We start from the raw sequence: 26543 nt of genomic DNA on the forward strand, positions 1-26543 counted from the left end.
ATGGGTGTAATTGTGACACTTCAATGTAAGCCACATTTTATGAATTTGCAATATCCTTCAGCATAGAATTTTTCTGAGAATTCATAAAATGAACATTATCTCATTTTGTGAGTTTTCTCCTTGGGGGTCACTCTAGTACCAGCTGCCATATTAATTTCCATGTACATATATGCCAACCAGATGGCACAGCTAAAAAGACAATTAAAACAATTAATAAAGGAACTGTTTCCAAAGTATGGGCAAGATTAAGGAAATTAAGAGGGAATGGTACAGCTTCCAGAAACTGGCCAAAATCAGGAGCAATTAGCAGTCTTAGGTTTGTAAGTGATTAGGGAGAGAACAGCACTATTAGAAACCACCTATGGCTATCACTCAATGGCCTAGAGAAGCTTAGCCCATAAGGGGAGAAACACAGATGCTTTCTAACCGTAGACAAGCAAAGGGAAGGTAGAGAGTATGTTCCCAGTGATCTTCTCTTTCTGCCTTTCCATCTCACCTTGGATCCCCCTTGGCACTATTCCTTGGAACACAAAAGGCACAGGGCATACAATCTACAGAGGTCAGTCTCCCAGGAGAGAGGAGGGCAGCAAAGGACATACAATGTTGTGAATGGGTCTGGAGAGACGGGATGACCAAGTCATATACCCTGCTGCATTCCTATCTCAACATTTTCATCAACTATATTTTCCCTCAACCCCAGTCATCTTTGCTTTAATTTTTTCTTTTTGCTCTTACTCCATCTCTTTCCTTCCTATGTATCTTATTCCTATCCTTTTTCAAAACGTATTCAAAGTCTCAGTTTGGCTGTAATACAACCAAAGCATGGTTTTAAACATAAAGTTTGTTGATTAACTGTGATATAGGTGACCATAATAATCCTAAAATTTAAAAAATATAGTAACTATTTTATGATCACATATTCTGTTCAGTTACCCCATTCCTTAGGCATTTATAGAACAGGTCATTATTTCTACCTCTTACAATTTAAATAAAAGCAAGAAATCATATTGATTTATTTTGATATTTTACCTATATTGTATATCTATATATAATGGTATAAACCATTAATTCATATATATATATATATATATATATATATATATATATATATATCCTCTAGATGATTAATTAAATATTATACACATATCTCCTAAATTATTAATTCCTTAAATTAAGAATGTAATCTTGCACTCTTTGTACTTCAAGTTCAGCACAATGCTGCCTCTCCACTGGATATTTCCTAAATACTCATTGGCTTTACTTAGCTTTTTATTTGGTATTGGGTCATAAGAATCACATATTCATAAATTTTTTTATTGCTTCTATATAACCATGTGGTTGGAAAATATGATGATTCTGGTCTTAGACTGAGTTTGCATTCTACACATCATCACTTAGAAATTTAAAGAAACAAAGCATATTTGTGGCATGTTCAAAGCACTGATAGAAAAGCCTCTTTATAGCATCATTTTAGAACTATGTAAACTTGACAGTTTTTTTGAAAAATAGGAGATATAAATTCCTTAGTAAGAAAAAAAATGCGAGCATCAACTATACTTAATTTTGTTTTCTGAAAAGATGATTTTCATTTTTCCTAGACTGTGTTTCATTGACTATATGATAAAAAGGGTTTTTTCAGAATAAAATGAACCAAAACAAATGGAAAAGTATTTCTTAAAAGCAGATTTTTATCTTCTAATATAAATGTCAGAGTAAAAACACCTAATTTTAATAAAATGCAGCTTCATAAGTTAGAAATGTACATGTGAAACATCTGTGGATATAATCCATTTGAAAGACATAATATTTTGATAATGCAAAAAATAGCTTGGAAATAATTAATTATAACAGTAATCAGTAGTGCTTTTCCCCCAAAATAAGACCTAGCTTGAGCATCAGCTCTAATGCGTCTTTTGGAGCAAAAATTAATATAAGACCCGGTCTTAGTTTACTCTAATATAAGACCGGGTATAATATAATATAATGTAACATAATATAATATAATACTGAGTATAAGCAATATAATATAATATAATGTAAGACCGGGTATAATATAACATAATATAATATAATATCGAGTATAATATAATATAATATAATATATAATATAATATAAGACCGGGTATAATATAATATAATATAATATAATGTAATATAATATAATATAATACCGAGTATAAGCAATATAATATAATATAATGTAAGACCGGGTATAATATAACATAATATAATATAATATCGAGTATAATATAATATAATATAATATATAATATAATATAAGACCGGGTATAATATAATATAATATAATGTAATATAATATAATATAATACCGAGTATAAGCAATATAATATAATATAATGTAAGACCGGGTATAATATAACATAATATAATATAATATCGAGTATAATATAATATAATATAATATATAATATAATATAATACCGGGTATAATATAATATAATATAATATAATATAATATAATGTAATACATCTGGTCTTATATTAATTTTGCTCCAAAAGACACATTAGAGCTGATGGTCCAGCTAGATCTTATTTTCAGGGAAACATGGTATGTAGTATTATTTAAACCTTTGATAAAGTTCTGTGAATAATTAAAATTATTTTAAGTAATTTTATATGAAAATACTTCTTCATAGATACAAAAGGAAGATGTTATTATAATTATCATTTTATAATATCAAAACAAGCTTTCTAAGGTTAGGCTGCATTTCTCTTTTGTCTCACCAAGTGGAAGACAACGTGATGGGTTTGTTCTTTTTGTACATAATGTACTGGACTCAAAAATAGTTTGAAACTTATACTTCTAGGTCTAGATTACTTTATCTTGCAGAAATTCCGGATATTCCAGAGTCAAATCTCTCAATAGGCACAGAGCTGTGCAGATTTCTAAAGGAATAAATTGATATGAGCGTTAACAACAACAAAATCATGAAAAGTCCCACCATTCTCCGAAGATTCTCTGAGAAATTCCATTACAAAAAAAAACCCACAAACCAAATCAAACAAACAAACAAACAACAACAAAAAAGGACGCTCATGGACAGCATCTTAAATATGAGGGAAGTGATGACACATGTAAGATAAGGTCGAGGGATAGAGACACATGAGAAATACACATACATGTTAGAAAAGGATATATATATGTGAAAAATAAAGAGGCAGGAAATCTACTGAACGACTTTATGTTGAAAAGGGAGTATTAGATTTAATGCAATTGAATGACATTCCACTGTGCTTTAAAAGCAATGAAAGAAATTCTCTTACGGTGGAAATCTTCTCTTCTTAAGGGAATAACTTGATAAGCCAAAGAGGTGAGATAGTGATAGCATATTTTTAAAAAGTTAAGACAGCCAAGAAAGAGCCATAAGAACCAGGAAATAATGGCGGCAGGATGTTGAGGTCACTAAGGCAATGAAAATACAAGCCTCCAGGAAACTAGCAAATGTTGATGGTACTGTACATTCTATAGAACACAAAGTGCCATAACAGCTACATATTAAGGAACAGACATGTCCCAACTGATTTTTTATTCACGTGAATAATGTTGCAGACAATAATAATAATAAATTGCTATCACCAACTGCTTCTCTGATTTTTGCTTTCACATTTTTGATGCTTCACTGTTATATTAATGCTGAAGTTAGCTACAAGGAAAATGACAACAACTCGGTAGGGAAAAAAATGAAGGAATACTTGAAATATTAATGAAAGAATATCATTCACTTTGGATTATGGTTAAAAGAAAGTTATTTTGAATGTATAATATGAGTGATATTAACAAATTTTAGTTTTTACCTCTTTAGAGTTTTATTTCAGCATTATTATAGGTGCCACAGAACAATAGGTAAATAATGTTTATACTGAAAAAATATTTTAAATGAATTACTTTTATATGTTAAATGTAATGAAAAATATTTCCTATTGTTTCCTTTTTTATGTACATTGAATAAACAACATAGACAAGAATTATGAGTAACCTATACAAAATCAGTTCAGGGTTTTTATAAACATAAAGAAACATTTTATTGTACTGTATAACATATACATATATATACACATACATATTTTCAATAAGTTATTTTCAAAGAGAATATTAAATCTCTTTTAACTAATTTTAAGATACTGAACATTGGAAAGGTTTATGATTAAAACTACAAGAACCAAACTTAACTGGTATTCACTTTCTGACAAGGAGATATTTTGCAGCCTATCAAAAAAAAATCAATTCTCTCTACTAATGCTTTCTAACTGTGCTGTCTTCCTTTAAAATCTCTGTAGTAGGGGATGTAAACCATAAAATGTGTCTACATTCAGGTGTCTTCATCATAATTCTCTTACTTTTAACGATGATGGCAATGATATCTAACATTAACACATTCAACAGGATATTTATTAAAAATTACACTCGTGTTCACAAAAAATAAATGAATGCCAGTGTTTCTGTCAAAGCCACTATTCTACCTAATTGAAATCTATGAAGCAGAGCAAAGAAAAGATTTGAAATCCTCCCCTTCATTAACAAACATGAAGTTAACCTTGGAAAAGGATACTGACAAGGGATTTTTCTTATGTAAAAGTATGACTTGCTTTATAGAACCAGCTTTGGAGTTTGGAAACTGAACTTGGGATAGTGAACTTCACTGTCTCACTAGGTAAAGAAAAATATGCTACTTAAAGTGTCACATATTTTGTGGAAGCAATGAAAAGTTCGTATGAACCCTGACATTCTGAAAACATGTCCATATATAATAAATGAAATTAAAAATAAAGCCAGTGGTTAGAAGTTTAAGGGAAAAAACATAAGGCCCCTTGTATCAGTTTGCTAGGGCTAATGTAACAAAATCTAACAGTCTGGGTGGCTTACAGAACAGAAATTTAACTTTTCACAATTCTGGAGGCTGGAGGTCCAAGATTTAAATGCCAGCAGGGTTGGTTTCTCCTGAGGCCTTTGTTTGGCTTGCAGACAGCTACCTGTTCATTGTCCCTGCATGGCTTTTTTTCTGCACTCCTTTCCTGGTGTCTGTTTGTCTTATCAGGACACCAAGTTGTACTGGATTAGGGCCCTACGCTTATGACATTACTTACCATAATTACCACTTTAAAGACCCTATCTCCAAGTAAGGCCACATTCTAAGTTAACTGGGAACTAGGACTTCGACATAAGAATTTTGGTAAAAACATATTTCAGACCATAACATGCTTGAAGTTTGTAATAAAATTAGAGAATTTATTAAATTATCTACAAAATTAAAAAAATATATCTTTCTGTATCATGATAAAAAGAGAACTAAACTAGAATAGATTATATTCCCTGATCTATGCAATTCTATCTCCCAAAACCATCCCAAATTATTTTTATGTTGAAATATTTAAAAAGGCATAGGGCAAGTATTCATTGGCATATTGCCACAGTGTCACATGTCAGTGTTGCTCACACGGCTTAATTGTGTCATCTGGTCTCCATCAATCTCTCTGGATTCAGCATGTCCTCTGCCAGGGGAGATGAGAGTTCATTTTTAAATCAATCACTAATACTTTAAAGGCAGGCATTTAGACTCTATTGACCAAAATCATATTCAGAGGTCTGCTGCTATGGAACTTGTTTTTGCCAAATAAGGGTCTTGAATCTCCATCTAGCTTGTTGACAGAAGGGTCACTTAGTGTTACTTAGTAGCAACATAGAAGGTCTGACAATTAAATTTGTGAACTTGTTGCAATGATGTTTCTAATCTTTCTTGATATCAAAGGGTTTATCCATTATTAATTTGTACAACTGGACAAACAGTTAACCAGCTTACTCACTATCTGGAAGTGCTGGAAAGACTACATGAAAAAGTTAGATGATCTGAACTTTTCGCCCTCAATTCTTGGCTCTTGCATCACGACAATGCACGAGCTCACATGGCACTGTCTGTGAGGGAGTTTTAAACCAGTAAACAAATACCTGTATTGGAACACCCTCTTTACTCACCTGATCTGGCCCCAGTGACTTCTTCCTTTACCCGAAGACAAAGGAAATACTGAAAGGAAGACATTTTGATGACATTCAGGACATCAAGGGTAATACGACAACAGCTCTGATGGCCATACCAGAGAAAGACTTCCAAAATTGCTTTGAAGTGTGGATTACGGGCTGGCGTCAGTGCATAGCTCCCCAAGGGGAGTACTTAGAAGGTGACTGTAGTGATATTCAGCCATGCGGTATGTAGCACTTTTTCTAGGATGAGTTCATGAACTTAATTGTCAGCCCTCATCTACCTGGTTCCATTCGCATTCCAGTGAGCGACCAGCACAGGGACTTGAGGCTGGAGAACCCCAGGGGCACCACTTATATTTCCCTTTCTATATCTGAGGAGAATCAAGCTGATAATCAATTGATTATCCTTAAGCCCTTTGTAAAAATATTTTTTACAGAGAATTACTTAAATGCTTATATTATTTATATAATTTACTGCTAAAAATCCTAAATTGAAAAATAATGGTAACTGACAATGTTATTACTGATAAATTGGTTAAAAAATCACATAGTCAAATACATACAAGAAAGGAATGTCTCCTGACAGCCTGGTTTCTGTTTAAAGTATATAGATTTGAGCTTTTAAATCAACTGCTGTTGATGAACATACTTCTATAATTTGAGTTTTTAGGTATTTACAGGAATAGAAACATATTGGTTTCATTGATGATGTTTTAATTTACTAATATTAAAAACTGTCAAAGATTCCAAGTGTTGTATATCAACCTCCTTTTATAGCAATACCAAGTGAGGAAGGTTAGAACTGAAAAGTGTGAACACCTGACTTTAGTTTCTGTGAGAGAGGAAAGATAAAGGGAAAGTATTTTCCCCCAATACCTCACCTCCTGTCACTTCCGCCAAGGGTCACATCACTAGGGCCCAAGTAACTGATGATACACATTGCCATAGAAAAGAATATTGAAGACTTCTCAATACTCAAAAATGTAAATATGCACAGAGGAATCCTGTGCATATATATATATATATATATATATATATGTATATGTATATATATGTGTATATATATATATATATATATATTTATACCGTTCTTTTCTATAGCAAGCAGATATGAAGATCACTGAAATCAATACCTGTTGCTTGCAAGATGTACAGAAACAATTATCAGTGTGTGAAAAATTTTAGACTGCCCTAACTAAACAATCATTAAACAACAGCATCCAATCGGTACATAAAAGCAAAACAGCACCATCCATAGAGGTAAGCCTATGCTCTTGGCAATTTAAATACAAATATTACAAAAATGGAAACAGCAATAATCAAACGAGAACAGTTCCTTTCATCTATGGGCTAATTCCTTAAGTAATGGTTTTAAGTTTAATTCTGAATTATTGAAATTTGAAAATTTGTATTTGATCAGAAAAAAATTCTGAATTTATTATTCCATAAATATCCAAATATATTCTCAGATCAAACACTTCTTTTCTAAAGGACCTTTAACTTCACCTAAACTAGTCATCCACACAGTGACAAAAACCTGTTTATTATATCCCTAACAGTTACTGACTGGTACTGCCTCAATGGATTAGCCACAGACCTACCTTAAAATTATTTACAAAATACGTAGTGTACGAGGTCAGACAATTAGGTTCACAAAATTGTTGCAACGATGTTGCTAACCTTTTTGATATCAGAAGGATTATTCATTATGAATTTGTACCAACTGGACAAAGAGTTAACCAAGTTTACTATTTGGAAGTGCTGAAAAGGATGCATGAAAAGTTACATGACCTGAACTTTTCATCAACAATTCATGGCTCTTGCATCACGACAATGCACCAGCTCACAGGGCACTGTCCGTGAGGGAGTTTTTAGCCAGTAAACAAATAATTATTGGAACACCCTCCCTACTCATCTGATCTGGTTCCCAGTGACTTGTTTCTTGACCCAAAGAGAAAGAAAATATTGAAAGGAAGAAATTTTGATGACATTCAGGACATGAAGAATAATACGATAATAGCTCTGATGGCCATTCCAGAAAAATAGTTCCAAAATTGCTTTGAAGGGTGGACTAGGTGCTGGCATCAGTGCATAGCTCCCCAAGGGGCGTACTTCAAAGGTGACCATAGTGATATTCAGCAATGAGGTATGTAGCACTTTTTCTAGGATGAGTTTGTGAACTTAATTGTCACACCTTGCATAAGACACAAACTAGAATTCAGAGTCATGCAAGGAACAGACACTGACTGTTTTTGGTCCCCCCAAAACTACAGATGGAATTTTTAAATATTTTGAGTGATAAAAACCTAATAAAACATTAAATTTGTTTTAAATGGACCAAAAAGTCAGATTTAGAATGTGGTGCTCATCTGCTCGGGTGGACAAAAGAACTCAGAGTAAAGATCAGATTAAAGATATATCTTCTTCCCATTTTTTGTTCAATATAGTTACAAAACAGCCAACGCTAAGATATGGGGGAAAGGAAAGGAATGACAAAGAAATAAACAGAACTTGATCTAAAAATAATTTTGGTTTGATTTACTGGTACATGGAATTTACTGGAGCCAAATAGATAAGAAGTCTGCCATTCATTTGATAGAAATGCATTATTACCTATGAAAGGTCAAATCCATTTTGTTCAAGAATTAAAACAAAATGTACCCTAATTACTCAAGTAGGAAAACAGCTAAGAAACTGGTGCACACTTACCAACATCCACAAAAATTTTGGCCAAGGAACTTATTGAAGAGGATAAAGAACCTCCCTGAGGGAAATAAACTCCCAGAAGGAAGAGAGAACAAGACAAAGAAATGTCCATGGCAAATTTGAATTAGGGCCAATGGCCCTTGTGGTAGAAATTCTAATTGTCTGCCTTGTCAGATTTCAAATTTTCTTTGTACAAGCAACTTATGTCTTTTCTTTATTTCTTCGGTTTAAAGGGGAATCTATTTGATTATCTGTGTCACTGTATTTTGATGTGTGTGTGTGTGTGTGTGCTGTGTGTGTGTGTGTGTGTGTGTGTGTGTGTGTGTGTGTGTAAGGCACAGATCTTGCATTTTTAATTCCCAGTATGCACACTGAGAGTGTTATATTCAGGTTTAAAGTCAGGCTACATCTAGTGACCCAGGAATCTTAACCTATGAGATGGACACAGTGGACTGAAGTTCTAGGACATCTTCTTTGGAGAGGGTGTGTACACGTGTTTGGCTGTGTGTAGTGCCTGTAGAGGTTCAGAAAATTGTTGAGACTGCTACTGCCTTCTCTTCTCTAAATCATAGGCACAACTCTTCTCTAAATGGCTAACTCTTCTCTAAAGGCACAACTCTTCTCTAAATCATAGGCACAAAAAAAGACATTTCTCAGCTCCCATGAATTTAGGCCAAGGTCACGTGGCTAACTGTGACCAATGACCACTGAGAGTCATGCTGTGTGTTGCTTCCACACTGAAATATTTAAAGAGATGTGTACAACCTTTCAGTTATCTCTGATCCTTGATGCCAAATCTTTAAATGGTGGAGCAAAGAAAGAAGTAGCCTGATTAATCACTGGAGAGGAACTTTGCACCACTGGGGTATTTATATATATATAGTAATTAAACTGTTAAATGTTTAACAACTGAGTGTTTGGATTTGTATGTTTGGATTTGACAGCATATCAAACCTTGACCCATGTAATTCAACGTTATTTCTAAAATGTATTTAACAAGGCACACTTATTAAATCCTTATAGACATTTTATGAAAACTAGTTTGGAATTTTTTTTTGTTAATTTTACTTTGGAGAAGAGTTTATTAGATGTGGAGAGCCTGGTCTTTTAGATGCTACATGAAGGAAGATATGAATATTTTGATAAGTCTGTTTTCTTTTGTTTTGCTTTCTTTCTGGACCTTCAAACATCTGAGGATACTGCTGAACGTGGATTCTATATTAAGGAAACATTAGTTAATGGTTTCCAGGATTGGAAGAAAAGTCTAGCTAAATTTAATTTGAACATCTAACACTGGATTTGAGTTTTCATTGACTTATAATCTCTCATCATCATATCCAGTAAAAAGTTTTATATCCTAGGGCTAAATATGCACTTTCCCTGGAGAAAGCAATCATCCCCTTAACAAAAGGAACAGGAGAATATCCATGTCCTCTGGAGCTGGCATAAAATTTCCCACAGCAGTGGGAATCTCCCTTCCTTGCTTTTCAATTAGCTTTCCTACCCAGGTGAGATCAAAGTTATAGGTACAGGGATTCCCTGTCTCCATGCATTCGATGTATGATTAGTAAGGACTGCTATTAAATGTCATTAACTCCACGTCAGCTTACTTAATAATACAAGAGAATGTGGTCAAATTGGGTCTTCAATCTTCCCAATTTCAAGGTGGTTTATAGCCTGAGCTGTACTTAATGTGAAACACACTTTCATAAGAGTCATTCTTTAGGTACTTTACCTCAATAGCTATCGCTTCCTTTGTGTGAGTGGATAGTTCCTGGTCTCTGCATGCTGGTCTCTGGAGAAAGATGGGGCTTACCAGCAATGATTAAATCTGTTCTTCTATAACCGGGGCTTAAACGACTGTAATATTAAATTCTGGCAATTTAGCAGTCTGGGTGCTACCCTGGTTGACTCTGAAATCAAAGTATCAGACCTTAATGCTTTTAAATGAAATACCATTTTAGATGTCAACACACAGGAGGCGGTCTACTTTTCTGCTGAATACATTTGTAAGATGTCAGTGTTCTGCAATATACTAGATATAAAGGATGCTCGAGGATTATGATTGTAGACATAAGATTTATACTAAATATTCTGGGGCTAAAACAGTCATGGGTATAGTGGAAAGTGAACTAAAGCCCCATAAATAGACTCTTTGACACTTTGAAGTCTACTTCATCTGACCTTAATACAGCCATTCTGGTTTTTTGTTTCAATTAATGCTAGCCCCAAATATCTTTTGCTGTCCTTTTTACTCTTCACCTATCCATATCATGTTTTTAAGTAAGTTTACTGTAGAGATTATATAGCTGAGTCAAGTTTTTATCATCTACTCTTCCATTCTCTGCCTTTGATTGCTATTTACGATGTTTACATTTCAAATAATTATTGATATATTAGCTCTTAGGTATTTTATTATTCATTTTCTGTTTCCTCGGTTTCTCCTTCTTTTCTTTGCCTTTTCCTTTCTGTGGGTTACTTGAACATTTATTTAAGATTCCATTTCATTCTATTCATACTCTTTTTGAGTATACCATTTTATATATATAGTGTGTGTGTGTGTGTGTGTGTGTTTGCTGTGAGTAATACACAAAAATAACTTGTCACAGCCTAGTGAGGTCAACATTGTACTGAAGCACTGAAACTTTGTGTGTGCCTTTAAACCTCCATAGTTGTTAAATATAATCGTTCAATTTATCTACATACATTTATAACCACAATAACTGTTTTTATTTTTGTTTCAACCATCAAATATAATTTAAGAAATTATTGGTATAAATATGGTACATATTTATAATGGTATAATATAATATAAAATATAATGGTATAAACCATTATATTTTCCTTTAACATGTGCATACTCTTTTCTTTCTGAAATTCCAATTCTTTTTCTGTTATCATTTTCTTTCTGTTTGGAGAATTTCCCCTAGACATCATTTAAGAGGGTATATGACAGAGACAAATTCTCCTGATTTTCCTTTATCTGACAATGTCATTTTCCCCATTAATTTCCAGGGACTAATTTTCCTGGTTATAGAACTTATGACTAAAGTTTTTTTTCAGTACTTGAAAACAATTGTGGTATTTCCTTCTGGCCTCATGGCTTCAGATGAGAAAACTGCTGTCATTTTAATCATCATCTGCTTATAAATAATGTGTCATATCACTCTGATTGCTTTTAAAGATTTTTTTTCTTTTTCTTTAGTTTTTAGAAGTCTAATTATGATGCATTTTGGCATAGATTTTTTTGAGTTTATTCTATTTGGAAAGTACTTAGCTTCTTGAAACTGTAGGTTTATGTCTTTGGCCAAAACTGTAAAATTTTCCTATATTATTTTACAAATACTTTTTCTTTCCTACATTCCTTCTTCTCTCCTTCTGGGACTCCAGTGCTATGAAAATGAGATCGTTTGTTAACATCGCACAGCTCTCTTAGGCTTCGTTCATGTTAGTTTCAGTCTATTTTCTCATTGTTGTTCACATTAAATTCTACTTTTCTATCCACAAGTTCATCACTCTACCGTCTGTCATCTTTACTATTGAGATATTTCAACAAATTTTTATTTGTTATTGTATTTTGTTGTTCTATAATTTTCATTTTGTTCTTTTTTATATAATTTCTATTTCTCTTGGATGTTCACTTTTTTATTTGCTTTGATGGACTTTGTAATTATATCTAGATCAATTTTGTAATAGTTGCTTTGAAATCATTGCCAAATAGTTCCGTTATCTATTTCATCTCAAAACGGGGTAAGGTTTCTTTTTCTCATTTTCGTTGAGATTATTCTGGTTCTTGGTATGATGAGTAATAGCTGAATATATCCTAGACATATTGGATGTTACATTAGGACACTCTTGACTCTATTTAAATCTCCTGTTTGAACAGGCTGTCAACCTACTTAGGTTTAGAATGTGGGCTCTGGCAGCCTTCATTGTCTCCTTTGACACCCTCATTGGAGGGAGAAGGACCTCTCATTATCATGGAGTGTGATGCCAAGGATCAAGGGTCCTTCCCAGGCCCTCCTGGCAAAGATGCAATAGGCAGATTGGGCCACCACTAACACTGGGTATGAGTGATCCCACCAAATCTCTGCTGGGTTCCTTTTAACAGTCCTTTGACCAGAGGAAGTGGAATATCCTGTCTCTTGTTATCCTCTCTCTGTCCTTTTTCTTTTCTCTCTCTCTCTGTCTCTGTGTGTGTGTGTGTGTGTATATGGGTGTGTGTGTGTGTGTGTGTGTGTGTGTGTGTGTAACTGTTGGATCTCCCAGTTTGCAGGGCCTTCAGATATATTTGGGGGATAAAAGTAAAGCCCAAGAAACTCATGACAGTGTGATTTTTCAAGTCATGATGTCCCTGCTCGGTTCACTTTCCTCTTTTCAACTTTCTGAGTCCTTGTATGTCAGTCTGCATTATTTTAAAAGTATACTGTCCAGAAAATGTTTTACATATTTTATATACTGTTTTAGAAAGTATACTTGAAAGTGTGTGTGTGTGTATGTGTATGTATGATTTTCCTCTGACTGATTGGATACATGCATTATTTTATAAATAATAAGATATTATTTATTAATATGGAGTCCATTTCTGTATTGTAATCTTTTCCATCACTATCCCAGCATCTTAATTATAGTTCTATATTTTATTAGCTCTGTAATAATCAAATAGTTAAGTTCTCTGATTTTGTTTTGTTATCTATAAAAGGGAAATGAAAAATGCGCATAGAAGGATTTTAAAGTATGAAACAAAAATATTTTGAATAATTAGTAAAGCATGAATCTATTAAGCATTAATAGACATTTGATCATTCAAAAAGGAGTCATTTATATTAATCAAATATTGCTAATCAAGCAATGACTCTATGAATTTTTAGAGTGAAGGCTCTATGTGCCAAAATCAATTCTAGCTGACTGGAGATAACACAGTGAACAATTCTGGCCTTGTCCCCAATTTCATGGCATTACTTTCCACTGTGTGGGGAGTGGAAAAGAAAGAAAGATAATAAGTTGACAAGTTCACAATATATACTCTTTATATCAGAATGTGATAATTACAGCGAGCTAAAATAAAGCAGCATAATAAGCATAGAGACATTTGGGATTTGGCATGTGTATTTTACAAAGCCTTGTTAGGAAAGGACCCTATGTTAGAAGGATTTGGGGGCAGAGACCTAAATACAGTGAAGAATGCTGTAATACAGATATCTAGAGGGTAGGGTCCTCTAGACAAATACAACAGAAAGGAAAATGCCATGAGTTAGGACCATGTTTGGCTCTTTAAAAATTAAAGCGTTTTATAGATTGTTAGATGAACATTGTGTGTCTTCACTTATGCAAAAATAAGTAGATATGTGTCATCTTCATGCATCTATAAATGCATCTACATGAAATAATTCCAAAAATATAATAAATAACTTTGGCGGCATTTAACTAGGGATTGAAATTAGAGTATGATTTAAGAGAGAACTATCATTCACTTTTAAAACATTTATATGACTCTTGGAAATCTGATTAAGTGTTGTTAATTTCTAAATTAATTAATATATAGATTCAGAAAATATTTATTGAATGACTACTTTTCAGGTGACACAGGAGACCCAACGATTGACCCAACTATTGTTTTCATGAAGCTAAGATGTTTGGGAGAAAGTCAAGTAATCTCGGAAATAAGAAACTGAAGGACACAGCAGGAGAAAGCAGTAATTTCATGGTTTGTTTTGGCTTTTGAAGAAGCTCTGTAGTTAGGATAGCAGAAGATAGAATTTCAAAAGAATCTAGACTAATAAAGATCTAAACCCAGTTACATTTTGTTACCTTTTGTGAAAGATACACACATACATAATACCACCAAGGAGATTTGAGACAGTTCTGATATTTTAAATCCTGTGGAAATTGGACTAGATCCCAGGAGGGGAGTGTAAGAATTTTCATGAAGGATATTCTTACAAATTAGTGCTATTAATAAAACTAAAATATATGGAAGGTGGTATTGCTCAAAAAAAGAATTTACACATTTTGGAATATTTTGCACTATCAATGTTTTAATGCAAATATGAAAAAGTGTTGATGCACAAATTTGTAAATTGTTTATTTTCATTCTATGTCATCTGACTTGTCCCTCAATTATCGGGTTCTTTGCATTTTCCAGGTGAATGACATCAGCATCTTATGAGAGCTAGAATTTAAGACAAGAGCTTATTTATAAAGGAGCACATTTCAATAACAGCAACAGCAGAAAATTTCCTTTTTTAAAATTGGAAAACTTTGGATCTCAGTATATTTGTAAATTGTTAGAGTCAAGAGTGTATTCGGCTCACATATGTTGATGGGCCAAGGTAAAGGGCGGATTTTCTTCCCATGAGATGAGACATGTGACTTTGAAAACAGTTTACAACAGTAGTTAAAGATCATCTCGTGAGATGAAATGGAAAAACTGCTAGATACTACTTGTCAATAACATTTCCAGAAACACTGAATACTTGGTACTTTAATTTCAGTCTCTTTGCCAATCTCTCTCTCTCTCTCTCTCTCTCTCTCTCTCTCTCTCTCTCTCTCTCTCTCTCTCTCTCTCTCTCTCTCACCCATCATTCCCCATCTCTCTTATTCAATACATTCCTGGAACTTAAAATCCCAAATGAAAAAGGTTATCTAAAGAACAGCTAGCTTTAGTAGTCTATAAATCTAACCAAAATACTTCTGAAACTTCTTATTTCAAAAGACACTTTTAAATGATTTAGAAGATACTGGAGGACATTCACTTTTCCATTGAAAAATTATGCTTACCTTCCAAACCAAGTTGTTTTACCTAACATACAAGCTCATATGATTTATCATCTGCCATACCAAATGAGGTTTATTATTTTATAGCAAATAATGAAAAGAACTTGCTCCTACTAAGCATCTTTGTAAGAATTATGACTAATTCAAATTATGTGCATAATAAAAGTGGCCTAAAAGAGGTAGGGGTTTCTTTTTCTCACGTGGAGAGTTTGAAGAGGGCTTCTGTTCGAGCTATTTCAGTCCTCATGTCAGGACTGGCCAAGTTGTGATTCACCTTTTTTACTCATCATATACTAGTTTAATAATGTAAGACAGTTGAGAACAGATCTTGGCTTATCACTTAGCAGAATGTACTGCAACCTCCAAAATGCAGTGTGGTATTACGTTTTAGGAAATATGCAAAAAGCTCACGCTACTTGATGCCATCTCCTGCATAACAAATATCTTAATGAAATAATAAGTAATAAGCACGTATATGAATGTTTAAGAATACACACCTCAATTTTTACATAGAAAAATCTTAAAATCAACCTATAAGTATAGTTATGAATGGTCTTACATTAGATATTGCTGTCACTTGAAAACATGTGCAAAATATTAATATGACCAGGATATATATATGTACTGTGATCCAAACTATATACATATATATGTATACAGTTTTATACACACACACACACACACACACACACACACACGGTGCCAAAAAATGTATACACAGTTTAAGAAAGTAAAATTGTATTAAAATTGTAATACTCAATATATACAGGTAACAGAAGATGAATACAAATCATATTTGACTTCTGCAATTACAAGAGGTGCTCAAAGTGGTTACCATCAGCGTAATTTTAATACAGTGTTTTTTTTTTTTCCTTTCTTAAAATGTGTATAATTTTTTGGAACCATATATATATAATTATGTATATACACACAAATATACATATCTACACCTATATACAAACATGTATTTTATATATGTCATGTTAATAAATGTAGTTAGCAAAATATATCGGTAGGAAATATATGAATAGGTTGATAGCTATTGTATCCATCTATCAAAACAAATTTTAAGGGAGTTTTTAATATTTCTTTACGTTTCTGTGGATGTTGAATATTTTCCAAAATTAGAATCTACTGTTTTAATTATCTCAAAATGTTGCATATAACATGAGAAGCAAAGAAGTTTCAATGTTGACTCTGAAAACGACTGCATGAATAATGGCAGAAATGGTAAAAGCAGTATAACATTTTAGAATATATAGGGCCTTCCAAAGTGGCTTTTTTGAAATTCAGTAGCACTCTTTTGTGCATGTATTTATTTATTTTTTTAATATCAATTTTGAAGCCACTTACCACTATTTTATTTCCACACCACGTTGGAAAAGTGAACTATAACTTTCATATTTTCCTAAAGTTAATAGTTGCATCAACAATCAACATAAAACTTCCTGTCTCCATAATTCAAAAAATCAAACTGGTTTTATCAAAAGTCAGTATGAATAATGCATTTTATATTTTTGCTGCTTCGAATGGCTATTGGCCTCTTATCCCATTATTAAAATCTCTAAATGTAAAAAGTCCCCTCTATTTTATCCTGATATTAAAATTAGACCCTCATAATTTCAAAGACTTCATTAGATTAAGAAAAAAATGTTTTTCTTTTAATGAATATGCATGGAAAAATGAACAGAAATATCATGGTTAAGACTTTTATGTATCCAAGCAACACATTTTAGAATTATAATTCCCAGTAAGATGTCTCTAATAACAATTTATATATACTGGGATTCCAAAAAAGTGTATACACATGACTTGTATTCATCTTTTGTTATCGGTATATATTGAGCACTACAATTTTAATACAGTTTTTTCCTTTCGTAAAACGTTTATACATTTTTTGGTACCCTGTGTAGTTATTTCGTGTATAGTTGACTTCCTAAACCATATACACCCACTGTGTGTACAGTGTCATCGAGTTTGCAATTACCCTGGGAGTACTGTTTCAACAATCTAACTTTAGCCTCTCTGCATTATTAAACAGCATTTCATGGGTTTAAAGACACAGTGACTCAAACTTAGAATGATTCTTCTTTTGTCCTTATTTCAAAACAGTTTCTCCTAATATGCCTCTAAATGGCCCTGTATTAAATGTTCGAAAAGAGTTGGATGAGGATGATGAGAACATAGCCAAATAGTACCAATCACAGCACAAAGTTCAAACCACTCCAAATTAACAAGGTCTTGTTACAAGTTGGGAAACCCAAATTCTACCTTCTTCTCTCTAGGATTGTTTTCAGGAGTCAAGTGAATGACCTACTTTTTTCTCTATGTTTGTACTCATGAGAAAAACAACTTATTAAAAAAAGAAAAAAATGATAAATCTGGCATTAATTACACATTTCCATATAGAACTTGATGATTTTAGAGTTTTTATTTTTGTTTTACTTATTGATACACAATCTTATTTATATAGTAGGTAAATTGCAATCAAATTTTACATACATCTGAATTTAGAAGGATGTGAGTAATATTAGCTATAATAAACAATGCCACCTGATCTTAAATTGCCCAAGATTTCTAAGTCCAAGGCTGATAGGACTAGATCAGCTCTCCTTCACTACTTTCATCTCATTCTGGGAATCATCCAGTTTTCCAAGACAAATCCTAGGGATCCATCTGGACTCCATTCACCTCTTCTATTATATTATATTCACCAACTACACACACATACACGCACACACACACACACACACACACACACCCCACCACCACCACCATCCATTTTATCACCAAATGATAGACAGGGGGACACATACTAACTCCCTTGATGCAGGTAATGATTGCTACATAGACCTATAGACCTGCGCAGGGTAGGAAACACCACAACCTTCTTCCCGCAGGTAGAAAATTCCATTGGGCTCCTATTCCCCAGATCACCAGTCTCTTTTTGTTATTCAAATTGGGTAGATTCTTCAAGTTCTGGACACTTCCCAGCATTCCAGGGATGACTGTCTGCAAATGGGTCCCTACTAACAGACTGAGGACATTCCTGAATGTTCATTAGGAAAGTGATATAAATCAATTTGCAAGGACACATTTTTTTCCAATAAACCTGGTCTCTACCTACCTATGCCTAAAATGTATTGCTATAAATGTCAATTCAATCTCTTCAATATTTATTTCTCTCATCATACTATCACTGCATAATTTTTGTTCTCCTCTACCACCATCTCTACTTGGGAGTATTACTATAGATCTTTTAAGATTTTGATGTGGGTGATTTGACCTGACTGTGTAACTATCTAGAGAAAAATCTAATTTGTTCAGAAGCTGCTATGACATTCTTGCACCTAGCCCCTCTTTAAGGAAAGACTGGTTTCTCTACGTGAATGTTCTAATAAAATGGTTTTCAAGGTTTGGTGGTGTGCTTGTATGGAATCCAGTATTCACCAGTAGGAGAGGGAAGAGAAGAGGGGACTTAGTGTAAGGATACGGAATTACCGGGACGAGAAGTTATTAGAAGAATCTTCGTGAATTTTATTAATTTTCATCCTGTATGGTTTGAGATATAAATATCCTACTCCATTTCCCTTAGGAGATATTGCAGATAATTATATTTTGATATAATGGTTTTCAAGGGAAAGGTCAAAATAGCATGCTACATTGCAAAAATTAAAAAAAAGAAAAAATCCCAACAATATGCATTGGGTCTTACCATTAAACTGAGTATCTATACTGCTACATGGGGGGAAAATATGCCACTGCTCTACTGACATACATGTATGCAGCCTTTCAGTTGTTGTTTTAGTGATTATCAGTTGGGGTTTCTGTGATCCCAAAGGGACATTTGGCAGTGACTGGAACAATTTTTGATAGTCACAACGGGGGGTCGGGGGGAGAAGGTGCTAATTAGAATCTAATGAGTACAAAGCAGGCATGCTACTAAACCTCAGACAAAGCCCAGATCAGTCCCCATAACTCAGAATTACTAAGGCTAAAATGTGGAGAAATTCTGAGACACCTAAATCTCTGACTTGTAGGTAATCTGAAATCAGAAAATTCCATCTTCCCTTTTACTTCTGTAATGTAAGTCAGAGACAAAAAAAATCGAACTGTAGACAATGACTCTAATAAGACACGCTTGGGTAGATGGCTACTAATTTAATACACGTGGAAAGAGAAAGAGATGGAAGTTTTATAATTTCCAAAATGGTCCCATGTGCATCAAACAAAATTCCCAAAAGGACCATGAAAATTATAGGGCAAGAGTGTCTTTGCTGACCAAACATGTCAACCTTAGAGAAGTTATTAAAAGTTTATGAATTATTTTACTTTATGCTGAGTTTTGCAATCATAAATACTTCACTTAGTCTGAAAGGGCAAGGACTAGACTAAATGTTTCTATTACTGTCATGAAGATGAATGAAGGAAACAAACAACAAAAAAGGTCAGTGGGGTTTCCTGACTCATTTTGTTTTAACAACCTAAATAGTTTTCAAATATTCCCTTTTATTTTAACTTGTACTGAAATCTCTATATATTTTTCCTTAGTTAGCTATTCTTTTCTGAAACATCCTTACTTGATAATTCTTAAATTTTAAAATAGTTCATAGCAAATCATAAAATATACTATTACATCTGAGACTTTTCTCACAACTAGCAACTTTCACATATATTGAGCCCATTTCATATACAAAAAGGTTAAAATATCCGCTTTATCTTAATATGACAGGTAGGAATTTTTAATATATATAAAAGACAGGGAATGCCACTAGATTTTAAATATAGCACGTCTCTTTTTGCTTTCCTTCTTGCTAATTTCATTTTCTTTCTCTAGTCTTCAGAAATATTTTGTTCCTTCCTTTCTTCCTTTAAGCTTTCCTTCTTCTCTACCCACCTTTCTGTCTCTCCCTCTCCGTTTTTCTTCCTTCCTTCCATTCTTTAGTAAACATTTGCCACACACCTACTCCTTCCTAGGCACTGTGTTAGACAAAGGTATGACACTAAATGGACTTTGCTCATAGGACTGGGGTCTACTTCATTGGATGCCATCATGTTTGTTACTGGTACCTTTAAACCACCAGCCAACTTAATGTCTAGGTCTTGTAGTCAGTCCCCTCCAGATCAACAAAGAAAAGAAAAATTACTGTAATTCTTCAAATGGTAGATGGTTGGATGAAAACATTACAGGACATGAGCTTGCTGAAAGTTAGCTTGAATCTGAAGATAGGACCCATACGTGCCCATTAGTTTTATAATTACCCTTATGACCATCCCCATGTGACATGGCCCAGGACATCAATACCTATATGAAGACAATGATTCATAGATTTGTCTCAACGTCACATACTGTTATTGACCAACTAGAAAATTTATTCCCTGAAGGTCATTTGCTTTTTGGTTCTTCATTGCCCTCTGTATTACAGATGAGGAAATTGAGGCCCCAAAATTAATTGATTTGCCCAAGGACACAAAGCTAGTTCACTTTTAGCAAGTGTACTGTCTCTTCCCAAATGATTTTTCTCTTTTATTTCAAAACATTCTAATTTCTGACACATGTATATCAGAGTATTTGCCTATTAATATCCCAAATGTTACCATTATGATATATTTGTGTACCTTGAGACATTTTAAAATTGATTTTAGTGATTGATTCCCACAACATTTTTAAATGCTAAAGATGCTCGCATTCAATTTAAAAACATGCTTTTGACTATCTTTTTAAAAACTTACAAATAATCTGGTTTTATTTTTCAAATTTTCAGAAGTGGGAAAAAAACAAAAAAACAAAAGTTAAATTTATGCCCACCTTTGCCCAGCTTATACCTGGCAGGTAAAGAATCAAAACTTGGTATTTTTTCACACCTAAACACATGCACTTTTTAAGCAACAGAAATCATCTATCCCCTTAAAATGTTTGGATTGTGTTTATTTTGACCAGTGGCAGTATTTTAAAGGGATTTAGGGAAAAAAAGCATTGATAATCAAAAATTATACCTAAAAACAGTGCAAAATTGAATCTGACCGTTAAGTGGGTCACTTTTGTGAATTTCATCTACAAGAGCTACTCAGTGACTAAAAGCCCCTGTCTAACTTGCTTTCTGTAGTCAGAAGGTTTCACTAACACGGTTTTTATTCTATGTCCGATGATAACTGGTCAGCAAACACAGCTGGCTCTGATCCACTGTGGGGCCTTGATGCTCGAAAACATGGTCTCAGAATCAGCAGCAGCAGTCCTACCTGGGCTCTTGCTAGAAATGCAAAATCTCCAGGCCCAACCCAGACTCACCGCATCAGACATGACACCCAGCTATTTCTACACACATTAGAGTCTGAGGAGTACAGCCATCAGCATAAATGTCAGTAAGAATCCTTCTCCTCCTTGAAATATTTGATGGGTTACTTACCTTTAAGTATAACAGCAGTGATCTCACACAGCCACATCGGAGAAAATAAATCTGGGGGGACTGAGACTAAATTATTCTTCTATGGGAAAGCAGAATTTGTATTTTCCGATTATTTTATACACAATTATATTGTCCAAATTCATCTCTGAGTTTTTGCATTTTATTAACCCACTGACCATAATCTGCTTTCAAAAGTTCTTCTATTCTATTCATTATGAAAACATTCTCTTATTAAGTTTGACATTTGAATTTAAAATGTCAATACATTCCAAGACAACAGACTGTGAGCATGATCATAACGTGTCCTTCATTTTATTAAAAGTAATGGAAACGTTGTCACTTTGAGGTTCTGTTAACATTTTATAAAACAACAAATAAGAAACTTCAAGAGCAATAATACACTGAAAAATAATGTGAGCACTGACAGTTTTATTTTATGACCACACAATGCTCACAAAAATCAGTAGTGCAAATATTTTTGTCGTTAGGGGAAAACTAAATGGAAAACATTGATGGACCATCTTTGAATGGCAACCAGACTAATTTCATCACAACATAATAATGATGGAGTTACAAACAATGCAATTGTCTTTTTTCCAAACATAGGGTGTCAATAATGGTCTTCACTAAAATCCATCTTGCTTTGTCTCCATGGAAATCAGTTTAATTATGTTATTGTTTACCTGACATAGACTTTTGTGATTCAATTCCATTTCCTTAAATCCTTATGGCTCCCAATCACCATTCTTATCTGTTTGCAAGCCTTGGGTCATTGTGTAATTTCTTTCCTGATTTTAGAAAAGAATTAGACTCACAACATTTCAAGGGAATGCCTTTTTACCAACTTTCTTAAATGCTTCCCAAACTAAATGTTTTTCACAGTTTTATATTTGAAGTGCCAATTCCCGGCCTCTGATGCCAGCAAACATCTTAGGGCTGAGACCACTTAGAATTATAACACTTATTAGTGTTTTGCGCTAATATACTTTTCATCCATAGAGTTCTAGGGGCTTTGTAACTACTACAGAAGCCTCAAGTCAGATTCCCACAGCGATCAAGACAGCTGGAGCATGGTATCTACCAGCAACGGAAGGAGAACTTAACTGAGAACAATAAATTGCCAAGCTCTCGACAGAGTTTACATCGGCTTCCTCTACTGTCTGATTATTGAAGTTCAAATCCACAGGTAGTCAGGACTACACGCCGTTTGAACCTAGAATGACAAACCCTTATGTTTAAGAAGCTACTGTTCTTCTAACTTAAGACGCAGACCTCAGTTAAATGGGGACTTTATTTCTTGCTTGATCCACAATGCGTAATTTATTCCAAATCTTTTAAGTAAATATGATTTGATTCCATGGAGAGTCAAAAAGTCTTCATAGATGAGATAAAGTAATGTCGACTTTTTAAATATTTAATTTTGTTTATGCCAAATATGGAGCAAAGACAAACTAAATAAATGTCGAATAAAAATCCTCCTAGCAACACCAACAAGAAAAAATGTCTGCTAACATATTTGTGTGATATATTACAGATGCGTCTACACACAATAGTATTTATACATTTTTAACATAAATGAAAATAGTCTGTATAGAGCCTGATTTTCAGCTCTCTTAATACATCACAGAAACTATTATTAATAATAGTTTGCATCTCGATGTAGCGACCCTCTTCTTTCTTCTTTTTTATCTCCTTTGGGGACCATGATACATTTACTATTGAAACCAACTTTATTTCCAGTCACCCTGTCTAAGACAGTAACAGGCCCCCCAAGTCAGAAAGTGTAAATCTCTGTAAATGTTACCTATTTTGGGAAAAGGGTTTTGCCAATAAAATTAATCTTGAATAAAGAATTTCTCCTGGGTTATTCAGCTAGGCCCTAAAGGTAACAGCATGCATTTTTACAAGACAAAGGTACAGAGAGATTTCACACACAGAGACAAGGAGCTGTGAAAACAGAGGCAGAGGTTAGTGCTGCAGCCACAAGCCAAAGAACGCATGAAACCCTCGGGACCTGGAAGAAGTAAGGGATACTTTCCCCCTAGAGACTCCAAAATGAGGGTGAACTTGCTGACGCATATTTCAGCTAGCAAAACTGCTTTGGGACCTCTGAGCTCTAGAACTGCAAGAGAATAAGTTTGTGCTGCTTTAAGCCACCGAACTGTGCAGCCACAGAAAAGTACTGCATACTTCCAACATTTTTTCCTTTCTTCCATTATTTATACATTTGAAACTCGTCCTATGTGACTACTCTACCTATATCCCATGGGCAGGCCGTTAAGTTGCTGAATACTGCTGGTGAAATCCTGCAATGGAACTGGTTGGTGTCACTAAAACTATGTTGTCCAACCGCAAGGAAAGTTCCATGCAATTTTTGTATAGCATCACCATCCTCACACTGCTCAAGGAGCTTTCATCTTCGACACTCTTGTTTTACATTGAATTCTTTCTTGTTACTACACAGTCTATTATTGAACTCTAAAGTAGAAATATTTGCAAATAAAAATAGCATGCAATCTTCCATTCCTCATTTGCAATTCAGTCTTCTGCATATGTCAATATTACTTTTATTTCTTCCATTTCATTGAAATTTCTATTGAAAATGGCCATCCAGTGGCATCTATGTCATATCTGAAGACAATTTAAAGATTTCTTCTAAGTAGTGTGGAAATGATTTCTTATAAATTCCAAATATCTTTGGCTTAAGTTTAATTTAAAAATACGTTGAATGCAGAGGATACATGTTTTCTCTGATATTTGTTTTGTTTTTCAGGAAACTACAAAGATTTGAAGGTATCAGTGCAACTGCTTTTGAAAACACAGTGTATAGTATTTTCATTGCAATGTAATATTTTACATTATTTATGAGGAATGAATCTTTTGTCTATTGTATAAAATAAAATAACATTTAAGTGTAATCTATCATGTTTTGTACTGCCATGAAGTTAAGTTCCTCTTTCAGCCTTTTAAATAAAAGAGACAAAGAAACTTACTGTAATATTGAAAAACTTGTTTTTTAATAATTCAGACTTAGGTATTATGTTACGCCTTGCATTACTAGAGTATGTTTTAAGGAATTTGTTCCCTAGAATATTTATTTAACTGTGGGTTTTTCACTTAATATTGCCACGTAGGTCACAGGAGGTGAACTTTTTGTATACCGACCTTGCAATAATTAACCTGCAACTATGACTTCAGAGAGTTAAGTACAAATAAATCAACACACATAAAATAAATAATATTATATACACTCTTAAATTCAAAATGTATCTAAGGCTATTGTTATTGGAAATTTATTATTTCAGTAAGCAAATAAATGAACGCATTAAAGTACTTAAAAAGCATGGTGCACACAATTCACACACTTTCTTGGTTTTCTTGTCAAAAGGCCTAAAACTACTTAGAGAGTGAATGAGAAGCCATTAATTCAGAGCTTAACATATAGCTAAGGGAGTACCTACCAACACTTTCCTTCAGGTGGAGATTTGAAGAATTTGAAAGAAGAGTAAGTTTTTGAGAGTAAATGGAGAAAACTCAAGACAAGCTTTGGTGGCTGCGTGTCCCTCTAGGGTAGAATGATCTACGAGGTGTGATCAACAAATACGGTGAATGTTTAAATTAAAAATATACATATATTACAGTAAAAGACACATTGACATTAATTCCCCTCACTTAGAACACACTTATCCCATCGTTCTTGCCACTTTCTGAAGCAGTTCTGGAAGTTCTCTTTCGTGAGTGTCTTTAGTTTAGTGTCATGAATCATTTTGACTTGGGGAAGAGCCAGGAGTTGCATGGTACCAGATCCAGTGAATAAAGTAGATGAGGATACACCGTAATGTTTTTATTTGACAGAAATTGCTGTACCAGAAACAATGTGTGACACGGAGCCTTTCCATTGTGATCACAAAATATGGTGAATGTGGCTGCCAAGTGCCATCCAATGAAAAGGCAGGGATCTTCAATACAGGAAGTGGCATGTTGAACCTCAGTGACAGCGTGTGACAAGTTTCAACTTGTTTGGTTCAGTCAGTTGGGTGGGAGCTACAGTTGAGAGACGTTGTGTTTTAAAGTGTGCCGTAAATCATCCTCCATCATTAAAATGCTCCGTGTCACACATCACTTCTGGCATACGGCAATTTCTGTCAAATAAAAACATTATGGTGTGTCCTCATCCACCTTATTCACTGGATTTGTCTCTGTGTGACTTCTGGCTCTCCCCCAAAGTCAAAATGGTTTAGGACATCGAGGCACTCATGACAGCGCAACCAAAGACACTCACGAAAAAGGACTTCCAGAACTGCTTCAGAAAGTGGCAATAATGATGGGACAAGTGTGTTCACAGTGAGGAGGAGTATTTTGAGGGGGATTAATGGCAAAGTGTCTTTTACTGTAATAAAATGTTTTCAATTTAAACATTCACCATATTGTTTGATCATACATTGTATTAGAGCTGGATTTTGGAAAAGATGGAAGTTTGGGATTGACTTTAAAGTACATTTGGCACGTATTATAGGGTCATTCTATATTGGACGGTAGTGGGGCTCCCAGGCTGCGTAGGGTAATATGGGTTTTCCTGTTTCCACTGAAAGATCTGGAGTCCAGGTCTTGCACACGCAGTTCTACATTCTGGTATTCCATCCTTCTTATTTTCC

Source organism: Rhinolophus hipposideros, assembly GCF_964194185.1.
Source record: "Rhinolophus hipposideros genome assembly, chromosome: 7".
In the NCBI taxonomy this organism is placed as follows: Eukaryota; Metazoa; Chordata; class Mammalia; order Chiroptera; family Rhinolophidae; genus Rhinolophus; species Rhinolophus hipposideros.